We start from the raw sequence: 10,651 nt of genomic DNA, 5'->3' as shown, positions 1-10,651 counted from the left end.
CAAATACTGTTGAATGATGATGAACTGAGTGGATTGTAATCCTTGCAATGAAGAGAAATATGATAGGATGAGTGTAAAACTGATGTTCTCCCATATAAATGATCACTCAATATACAGTTAAGAAAATAATAATAAAAAGACATTCAGGTGGCCAACAAACATATTAAGACATTTTTGTGACCTTTAGCTATTAAAGAGATAAACAAACAAACAAACACACAAACAACAACAACAAAAAAGAAAAAAATCGGATGGGTATTTTGAAGTTATAGTACATATCAATTTAGACAAGCAACATTCCAAGTACTCAATGGCCACATATAGCCGAGACAATCATATTGCACACTTTGTTGCTGTTGTTAAGTGTCTTAGAGTCCGTTCCAATTCTTAACCACCCTGTATACAGTTTCCAAGGAGCGGCTGGTGAGCTTGAACTGCCAGCCTTGCAATTCAAACCAACTTTACAGTCCAGCACATTAATCCACAACATCACACCAGGTCTCCCATATTGCACACCAGTGTCTAAAACAATGATAAAATTTCTGTATACAATACGGCTTAACATAAATGAGTCTGATGCTTAAAAGATAATGTTTAGCTGGAACTTAAAAAAAAATTAGAATTTATTCTTGGTTTCTAGCTCAGACTTGATAAGAACCCTATGCTGTTACTGTTGCTAAGTGCAGTCAGGTCGGTTCCAACCCATAGTGACCCTGTATGGAGTTTCTGATGAGCTTTCAGTGAGCTTGAATCACCAACTTTGCAGTTCAAACCGACTTTGTCGTCCAGCACATTAACCCACAGCGCCATAGCAGACCTCAAAGAACCCTATGCAAAACTTTAATTTTTCTCATAGGAGATAAATCTTTATTGCATTAGTTTTCTCTGTGTTCAGTACATACTTTTTGCAGCTGAAGTTACGGATGGTCTCATAGATATCAAAGGTAATTAAGATGGTGCGTGACTGGGTAATTTTCAATTCTATTATGAGTTGAAGTTGAAGTTGATTTTACAGCAACTAACAATAACAAATTCTAGATTTCAAGAGGCCTGGTTATCACTAATATTATTTAACAGATACTATAAGGAGCTCTGGCAGCGTAGTGGTAACGAATCGGGCAGCTAACCTCAAGGTCTGCAGTTTGAAAGTATTGGCTGTCCACGCGAGAAAGATGAGGCTTTCTGCTCCCGTATAGATTTACAGCCTCGGAAACCCTGTGCAGAGTCACTATGAATCGGAACCGACTCCACGGTACTTAACAACAACAACGACATTCATCAACAGGAGTCATGGTGTGGCGCTGGGGATAATGCGCCAGACTGCAAAACTGTTTGAACTGCAAGGACGGCAGTTCAAGCTCACCAGCTGCTCCTCAGAAACCCTATACTGGGTCGCTATGGGTCAGAACCTACTCGACAGCACTGAACAACAACAATACATCAACAGTGCCTGGACAATGATATCATGTTTGGAAAAGTGGAATATCGGCGGAAAAAAGAAAGACTGTCAACAAGATGGATTAGCACAATGGCTGCAGCAAAGGGCTGAGGCTTAGCAATGATTGTTCGATTGGCTGGGGACCCGGCATTGTTCCAATCTGTTGGGCTTTTTTTTTTTTTTTTTCAGTTGAATATATATTTTTGTTTAGAATGCAGCACTAACACCATGATGACAAACTGTCACAAATTTGTACCAAGAAGCACATAATCCTTGAAATCTGTTGTTTTTCACAAGCAATTTAAGTATAGTGTTATTATTATTTGGTACTAGAATCAAAGATGACATTTAGATTCTTCAGCTTTTGGACATTCAGTAGCATTAAAATGACAGTCTAGTCAGGCAGAGGTAAGAAACTCAAAAGCAGTTTCTTTCTCTTCTGTCAGTTCCTTTTGCAGTAAGATCCAGCTTCTCACGTGAGAAATCATGAACAGGGAGACCCTCAATCTTCCAGGTCATATTCTTGATTACAGCAGGGAATGAGTAGAGCAGTTCCTCGGGAATGCCGTAGGAGCTGCCATCAGAGATTACACCCATGGACACAAACTCTCCCTCTGGGGTTCCAACCCAGATGTCTCTCATGTGGTCTCCGATGGCTTTCACAGCAGACATTAGACCAGACAGTTTTCGAGCCTTGAAGACAGCGGCACCACGCTGCACACAGTTGAGATGAATTCTCCCTTTAGCCAGCTGTCATTTTCCAGAGCTTCATAAACACTAACTTCTTTGCCTTGAAATTTCACCTTGGTATGGTTAACATCTGGATACTGAGTTGAGGAATGGTTTCCTCAGATAATGATGTTCCTTATGTCTTTAGTAGCCACACCAAGTTTTAGTGCCATTTGAGCCATAGCTCGGTTATGATCCAGACACGTCAAGCAACTGAAGTTCTCCTTGGGGATGGACGGAGATGACTTTATGACAGTCAGGCAGGTGGTATTGGCGGGGTTTCCCACAATGATAACCTTAACTGACTTCTTGGCATATTTGTCCAAGGCTGTACCCTGGGACTTGAAGATTTTCTCCACATTTACTTACAATAAGTCTTTCCTCTGTGCCCTCCCTCCGTGGCATGGAACCCATGAGAATTGCCACATGCAGGTCTTTGAAGGCAACTTCTTCCTTATCTGTTGCAATGATATCTTTCAGGAGGGGAAGTGCACAGCCTTGCAGTTCCAGTAGGACGCCTTCCAGGACACCCACCATAGGGGTGATATCCAACAGCATGAGAATCAGGGGCTGGTGGTTACCAAAGATAGCACCATTTCCAATACTGTACAGAAGTGAATACACAATTTGACCAGCTGTTCCAGTTACAAGGACTCTGATTGATTCAGACATGATTGGGAACTGCGTGGACAATTTCAGCACCTGTACAACCAGCCTCAGGGAGTCGGGTCACCTCTACCACCCTATTGTGCTTTTAGGGATCATCAAAAGAACAGATTTGATGCATAAGACACTATGACTTGAAAAGGTTTGGAATGACATCGAGAAGATCATAAGGAAGAGAACAAAAGGTCATTAAGAAGACAGAAAGTAGTAAAAGATCAAAATGGATGTCAGAGAGACCTGAGTTTTGCCTTCCAACATAGAAATGATATTGCAAATGGAGGAAATATGCAAGTAAAAAAGCTAAATAGAAAATTTCAAAGGGCAACTTAGAACATAATGCCAAGTATTATAAGGAAAACATGCAAAGACCTGGAGTTAGAAAACAAAGAAAAGAAAAACACTCTCAGCCTTTCTGAAGCTGAATGAACTGAAAACAAATTCAGGGTCTGACTTAGGATCACTATGAGTCAGTGCCGACTCAATGGCACCTAACAACAACAACAGCAAATACATTAACAAAAACAAAACAAAGCAAAACAAAAATCCAGTGTCATCCAGCTGATTATAACTTCTGAGAGTATATCTTTATGCAAGCAGACAGCCTTTTCTCTCTTCTTTGGAGTGTCTTTTGTATTTATAATTTTGTATGCAAAATTTAGTCCATATTATACTGCTCAAGATTTTGCAGTATATTAATTTTCCCATTGCTTAGTAAAGGACATTGAGTGTCTTTAATTTTATGCTATTTATAAACAATAATGCCTGTGTACATTCCTGTGAAGATTTTTTTTTTTTGTATGAGTGTATAAATGATTCATTAGAACAGAGGTCAACAAACTTTTTCTCAAAGATCCAGATGATAAATATTTTAGGATTTCCTGGCCAGATGACAACATCAAGAATATGAAGTCGGTATTTGAATAAGCATTTAAAATATCACCATTTAAACATGTAAGAAGAGGTATTCTTAACTTACAGGCTATAAACAAACAGTGCTTAGTCAGATTTGTTCTGAGTGCTACAGTTTATATATTCAAGCTATAGAATATATGTTGTTATTGTTGTTATGTGTTTTCCAGTCATTTCTGACTCATAGCAACCCTCTCTACAATGTAATAAAACAACTGCTCAGTTCTACACAATACTTACCATCATTGAACTCATTGCTGCAGCCGCTGTGTCAGTCCATCTCATTGGAGGTCTTCCGCTTTTTCACTGTCCCACAATTTTATCAAGCAATATATCCATTTTCATGGACTGGTCCCGCTTCATAACAAGTGCAAAGTGAATGAATGAAGTTTTGCCAAGCATTCTAGCTGCACTGCTTCCAAGATAAATTTGCTCATTGTTCAGGAAATGGATTCAATATTCTTCAGCAAAATAATCATTGAAATTCAACAGTTCTCTGATCTTCTGTTTGAAGCTTTCATATGTATTTGAGACAATTGAAAAGATGATGGTTTGGGTCATGTACATCTTAGTCCTGGAACTGACACCTTTACTTTTTAATACTTTAAAGAGATCTTTTGCAGCAGATTTGCCTAATGTTAAAGTCAGTTTGAACCTCAGGGTCAGTGGTTCAAGCTCACCAGTCACTCCTCAGACAACCTATACAGGGTCGCAACCGATTCGACAGCACATAACAACAACAATATACTATATCCATGACTCATCTGCCAGCTTTTCATACTGTAGTGGCTTGTATGTTGCTGTGATGCTTGAAGATACATTTTTGGTGTTTTAAATGATAGCAGGATGACCTATGGTATACAGTTTAGCAGAGCTTATAGACTAAAACAGACTATAAAGGAAAGGCAAACTACTTCTGAAAAGTTAGTCACTGAAAAATGCCTGAATAACAGCAGAATATTGTCTGACACAGTGTCAGAAGTGAGACCCTTGGGTTGGAAAGCACTCAATATAAAACTAAGAAAGAGTTGCCTCTTCAAAGTAGAGTTGATCAAAATGACATAGATGTAGCATAGCTTAGGGGACCTTCATTTGTTAATGGGATCCAACTCAAAAAGAGGATAAACAACTACAAGTATCCATTCATAATTGGAATGTGGAATGTATGAAGCAAGAATCTAGAAAAACTGAAGGACAGTAAAAATTAAGTGGAATACATAAAGGTCAATATCCTAGGCATTAATAGCTGAAATGGACTGATATTGGGTACTTTGAATCATATAAGTGGCTTACTATGTCAAAATGAATGAATTGAAAAGGAATGGCATCAAATTCATCATCAAAAAGAGAATTTCAAGATCTATCTTAAAGTATAATGTTGTCTGTGACAGAATAGCCACATGACCACAGGAAAACCAGTTAATACCACTATCATTCAAATGTATGCACCAACCTCTAAATCCAGGATGATGGAGTGGAAGAATGTCGCCCATTTATTGTATCTGAAACTTTTGAATCATGCATTCAAGTTGTATTAATAAATACTGTTGATTGGAATCCCAAAGGTGTCAATAAAAAGGACGATCGGTCTTTGGAAAATATGACCTTGATCATAGAAATAATGATAGAACTTTGTAAGACCAAGAACTAATTCATTGTGAATACTTTTTTTTTTTTTTCCCAACATAAATGGTGACTATACAAATAGGCTTCAACAGGAGTAATACACAAGAATCAAATTGAGTCCAGATAGAATTCAATTATATCAGCCAAACCAAGGCCAGGGACTGACTGTGGAACAGACCACCAATTAATAATATGCAAGTTCAGGCTGAAGCTGAAGAAAATTAGAACAAGAACATGAGAGCCAAAACATGACCTTGAATATATCCCCCTGAATTTACAGACCAAGTCCAAAACAGATTGGGTGCATTAGACAATAATGACCAAAGGCAAGAGACAGTGTGAAATAACTTCAAGAACATCATACGTGAAGAAAGAAAAGAGTCATTAAGATAAAGAAAAAAAAAAAAAAGAAACAGCCAAAATTTTCAAAGTAGAATTTGAATCTTGCTCTAGAATGCAGAAAATGATTGAAAGAAATGATGAAGTTAAGAGAGATCAGCAGAAAATTTCAAAAAGCATTTTCAGAAGATAAAGTATTATAATGAAATGTGCAAAAACCTGGAGTTAGAAAACCCAAAGAGAAGAACATGCTCAACATTTCCCAAGCTAAAAGACCTGAAGAAAAATAATTAAAGTCTCAGGCTCCAGTATTGTAGGATCCTGTGGGTGGAATATTGAACGATGCAAGAAGTATCAAAATAAAATGGAAAGAATACACAAGTCACACAAGTACGAGAAAATATAGACTGTTATACAACCATTTCAAGAGATAGCATATGATCAAGAACCATTGGTACTAAAGGAAGAAGTAAAGCCTGTACTGCAAGCATTGGAGAGAAACAAGGCTCCAGGAATTGATGGAAAACAAACGGAAATGTTTCAACAAACTGATGAAGAACTGAATGCACTCACTTGTCTGTGTCAAGAAATTTGGAAGACAGCTAACTGGCAAACTGATTGGAGAGATCCATATGTGTGCACATTCAAAAAATGATCCAACAAAATATGGAAATCATTAAACAATATAATTACTATCTTGTGCAATTTAAATTTTGTTGTTGATAAATCAAAAAAAGGTTGCAGCAATACATAAACATGGAGCTTCCAGAAATTCAAGCTGGCAAAACAGGATGTGGAAAGAGGATTATCATTATTGATTCCAGATATATCTTGTATGAAAGAGAAGAACAACAGAAAGAATGTTACTTGTGCTTTATTGACTATGCAAATATATTTGACTGTGTGGATCTTAACAAATTATTGATAACATTTTGAAGATTAAGTATTCCAGAGCATTTAATTATGCTCATGAGAAACAAGTATATAGAACAAGACATAGTTATTCAAATAGAACGAGGGTATATTGAATGGTTTTAAAAAAAAAAGGTCCACACTAGTGTTATATCTCTTCACCATACTTATTCAACCTATATGCTGAGCAAATAACCCTAGATGCTGGATAATATGAAGACAAATGTGGTATGAAGGTTGGAAAAAGTCTCATGAAATTCAGATGACACATCTTTCTTGCTGGAAGTGAAGAGGACTTGAACTATTTATTAATAAAGATCAAAGACTGCAGCCATCTGAACAGATTGCACGTCAATGTAAGGAAAACCAAAAAAAAAAAAAAAAAAAATCTCATGCCAATAGATGACATGATAAATGGAGAAAAGTCTGAAGTTGGCAAAAAGTTCATTTTGTTTGGAACCACAATCAATGCTCATGGAAACAGCAGTCAAAAACCCAACGATGTATTGCATTAGGCATATCTGTTGTGGAAGACCTTTTTAAGGTGTTAAAGAGCAAAGATGTCACTTTGAGGACTAAGGTGTACCTAACTATGGTATTTTCAATCACCTCAAATGCATATGAAAATTGGACAATGAATAAGGAAGACTGTAAAAGAATCAATGCATTTTAATTATGGTATTGGAGAAGAATATTGAAAGAATCGATGACTCCCAGAAAGACAAACAAATCTGTCTTGGAAGAAGTATACCAGAATTTTCCTTAGAATAGAGGATGATGAGACTTGATTACTTGTACTTTGGGCAAGTTGTCTGGAGGGACCAGTCCTTGGAGATCTACATCATGTTTGGTACAGTGGAAGGAAGGTCAGTGAAATAGAGAAAGATCCTCAATAAGATGAACAATGGATTCAAGTCTAATCACAAGTGTTAGGATGGTGCAGGACCGGGCAGTGTTTCATTCTTATATACATATGAGTCAGAAATTACACTACAGCACATCATACAATAACAACATATGTTGTTTGATTTCTTGACTGTTGCTTACATTAGTCATGATTTTAGATCTAAGTATAATGAAATCCTTGACAGCTTCAATCTTTTCTCCATTTGTCATGACTTTGCTTATTGGTTCAGTTGTGAGAATTTTTTTTCTTTATATTGAGGTTTAATCCATACTAAAGGAGATAGTCTTTATGTCACTCACTTAATGTTTCAACTCCTCATCACTTGTAGCAAGTAAGGTTTTATTATTTGTATATCTGACTCTTCCTTCCATCCTAGTGCTTCATTCTTCATAAAATTTATTTTCTCGAATTATTTATTCATAATACAGATTAAACAAGAATGTAAAAGTATACAACCCTGATAAACGCTTTACCTGATTTTAAGCCACATGATGGTGGTTATGTGCCATGGAGTCAGTACCAACTCATAGCCACCCTATTCAGGATCGAGACTATAATCTCTATTGGAGCAGAAAGCTTCATCTTTCTCCCATGGAACCACTGGTAGTTTCAAACTGCTGACTGTGAGATTAGCAGCCCAACTCATAACCAAACTCACTACCAAAGCTCCTTTTTAAGCCAAATGTTGTTGTTGAGTGCCGTCGAGTCTATTCCGACTGATAGAGACCCTGCAAAGTGTTTCCGAGGAGCAACTGGTGAGCTTGAACCTCCGACCTTGCAGTTCAAACGGCTTTGCAGTCTGGCACATTAACCCACAGCGCCACACCAGGACTTTTAGCCACATAGTTTCCCCTTAACTGAAGTCTTTCAATAATTTTCAAAGTTACTACTTCAGACATTTCTTATGTTCCTTTAGCTTTTGCATCTGATAATTACATTGTGTATATATTCCACTTTTTAAAAATGTCCCACAATTCTTGGTTGTTCTGCTCTGTTGTTTTCATTATACTTTCCTCTTTGCATGTCAATTTGGATAGTTTTAATAGACCTCATTGTTTAGTTGATTGTATTGAGTTTATTAATGAGCCCATCAAAACTGTTTTTCATTTTTGTAATATTATTTTGATTTCTAGCGTTTTCTTTTTATCTTATTTTAGGGTATTCATTGCTCTGTCTATACCCCATCTATTCTTAAATTATCACAGGTATTTTTAAAGATCTGTCTGATAATGGCAATATCTCTACTATGTGGAAGTTAATATTGAGGCTTGCTTTGACTTTTTAGGCTGTTTTATTTGTTTTGCATTTTTGTATGTCTTGTAATTTTTTTTTTTTTAACTGGACATATCTTATTGGGTGACAAGATTTGAAGTACTGTCTCAGGCTTGATTCTCTCGAGAGGTAAAAACAGTGAATCACATGTATGTTGTTGTTGTTGTTATGTGCTGTGGAGTCGGTTCAGACTCATAGCAACCCTGTATAGGGTTTCTGAGGCTGTAAATCTTTATGGGAACAGAAAGCCTCATCTTTCTCCCACAAAAATGCTGGTAGTTTCTAACTGCTGACCTTGAAGTTAGCAGCCTGATATGTAACCACTATGGTACCAGAGCTCCGTGTATATAGGTAGGAATGAGTAGACCAATCAATAATCAATAAACATCTGATTGGCAAGTTCCAAAACTGGGGCTTGATATAAGGCAGGAGGTTTTTCCTGATTCAAGAGGTTATTGACAAACCCAAAAAATGGCTAGTTATGTAACCCTAAGTAATCTAAAATTAGAGGATAGCCTGTTTATTCATATCCTAAGAACCAAAAATCAGAGTCTGACTAGTTAGATGTGGATTGAGAACTGGTGAACTTTGTCACACTCTCATGTAAATTCCACTTTCAAATGTTTGGCAGACTACATCAGATCACAAAATAGTGGATTATTACATAATATCTGCCTTGTCCTCATCAAGTTGACATAAAACCTTAACCATCATGGGTACATAGATTAGTAGTGTGATTTGTATTCATCTGATTATGAGTTGGGGAGTCTAAACACTATAGGTTTCAGTTGTTATTATTCAATATTTTTATAACATTGGACAATATCATTAATATCACATGCAAGTAAAATTTTGCTAAGGATAATTCAGAAATGGTTGTAACATTACATTGACAGAGAAATGCCAGAATTTAAAGCCAAATTCATATGAGGAATGAGGGATATTATTGCTGATGCTAGATGGGTCTTGACTGAAAGCAGAGAATATCAGAAAGATGTTTACCAGTGCTATATTGAGTAATTAAAGACTTTCAACTAAGTAGATCATGACAATCTATGGACAACATTGCAGAGAATGAGTATTCTGGAACACTTAATTATGCTCATGTGGAACCAATACATAAATCAAGAGGCATTTGTTTGAACAGAACAAGGGTACACTGAATGGTTTAAAATCAGGAAAGATTTATGCCAGGGTTGTATTCTTTCACCATATTTATTCAATTTGCATTCTGCGCAAATAATTTGAGAATCTGGATTATATGAAGGAACACATGGCATCAGGATTGGAGGAAGACTCATTAATAATCTTTGATATGCAGATTATAGAACCTTCCTTGCTGAAAGTGAACAGGATTTAAAATATTTATTGATGAATATCAAAGACTGCAGCTTTCAGTATGGGTTGCATTTCAGTATAAAGAAAACAATAATCCTCACCACCAGACCAATAAATAACAAGGTAAATGAAGAAAAGAATGAAACTTGGATCCATCATCAACACTCATACAAGCAACAGTCAAGAAATCAAATAAGGCATTAGGAAAATCTGATGCACAGGACCTCTTTAAAGCATTCAATAGCAAAAATGTCATTTTCATGACTAAGGTGTGCCTGACACAAACCATGCTATTTTTAATAGCTTCAAATATATATGTGTGTTGTTGTTCTTGCCAAGTGCCAGTGAGTCGGAACCGACTCGTAGCGACCCCATGCACAGCAGAACGAAACAATGTCCGATCATGGGCCAACCTCACTACCACTGCCACACTTGAGCCCATCAATGATGCCACCTGGCCGATCCATCTCGCTGGGGGTCTTCCTTTCTTTCTCTGACCCTCCACCTTACCCAGC

At 36.9% G+C, this 10,651-nt stretch overlaps 1 pseudogene; it reads right to left on the bottom strand.

Annotated features, from left to right (window-relative positions):
* Positions 1-1,836: 1,836 nt before the first annotated feature.
* LOC102839390 lies at positions 1,837-2,839 on the bottom strand (annotated as a pseudogene).
* Between the last annotated feature and the right edge of the window lie 7,812 nt (positions 2,840-10,651).

Source organism: Chrysochloris asiatica, unplaced genomic scaffold (genome assembly GCF_000296735.1).
Source record: "Chrysochloris asiatica unplaced genomic scaffold, ChrAsi1.0 scaffold00013, whole genome shotgun sequence".
NCBI lineage: Eukaryota > Metazoa > Chordata > Mammalia > Afrosoricida > Chrysochloridae > Chrysochloris > Chrysochloris asiatica.
This window is presented reverse-complemented; position numbering and strand designations above follow the sequence as displayed.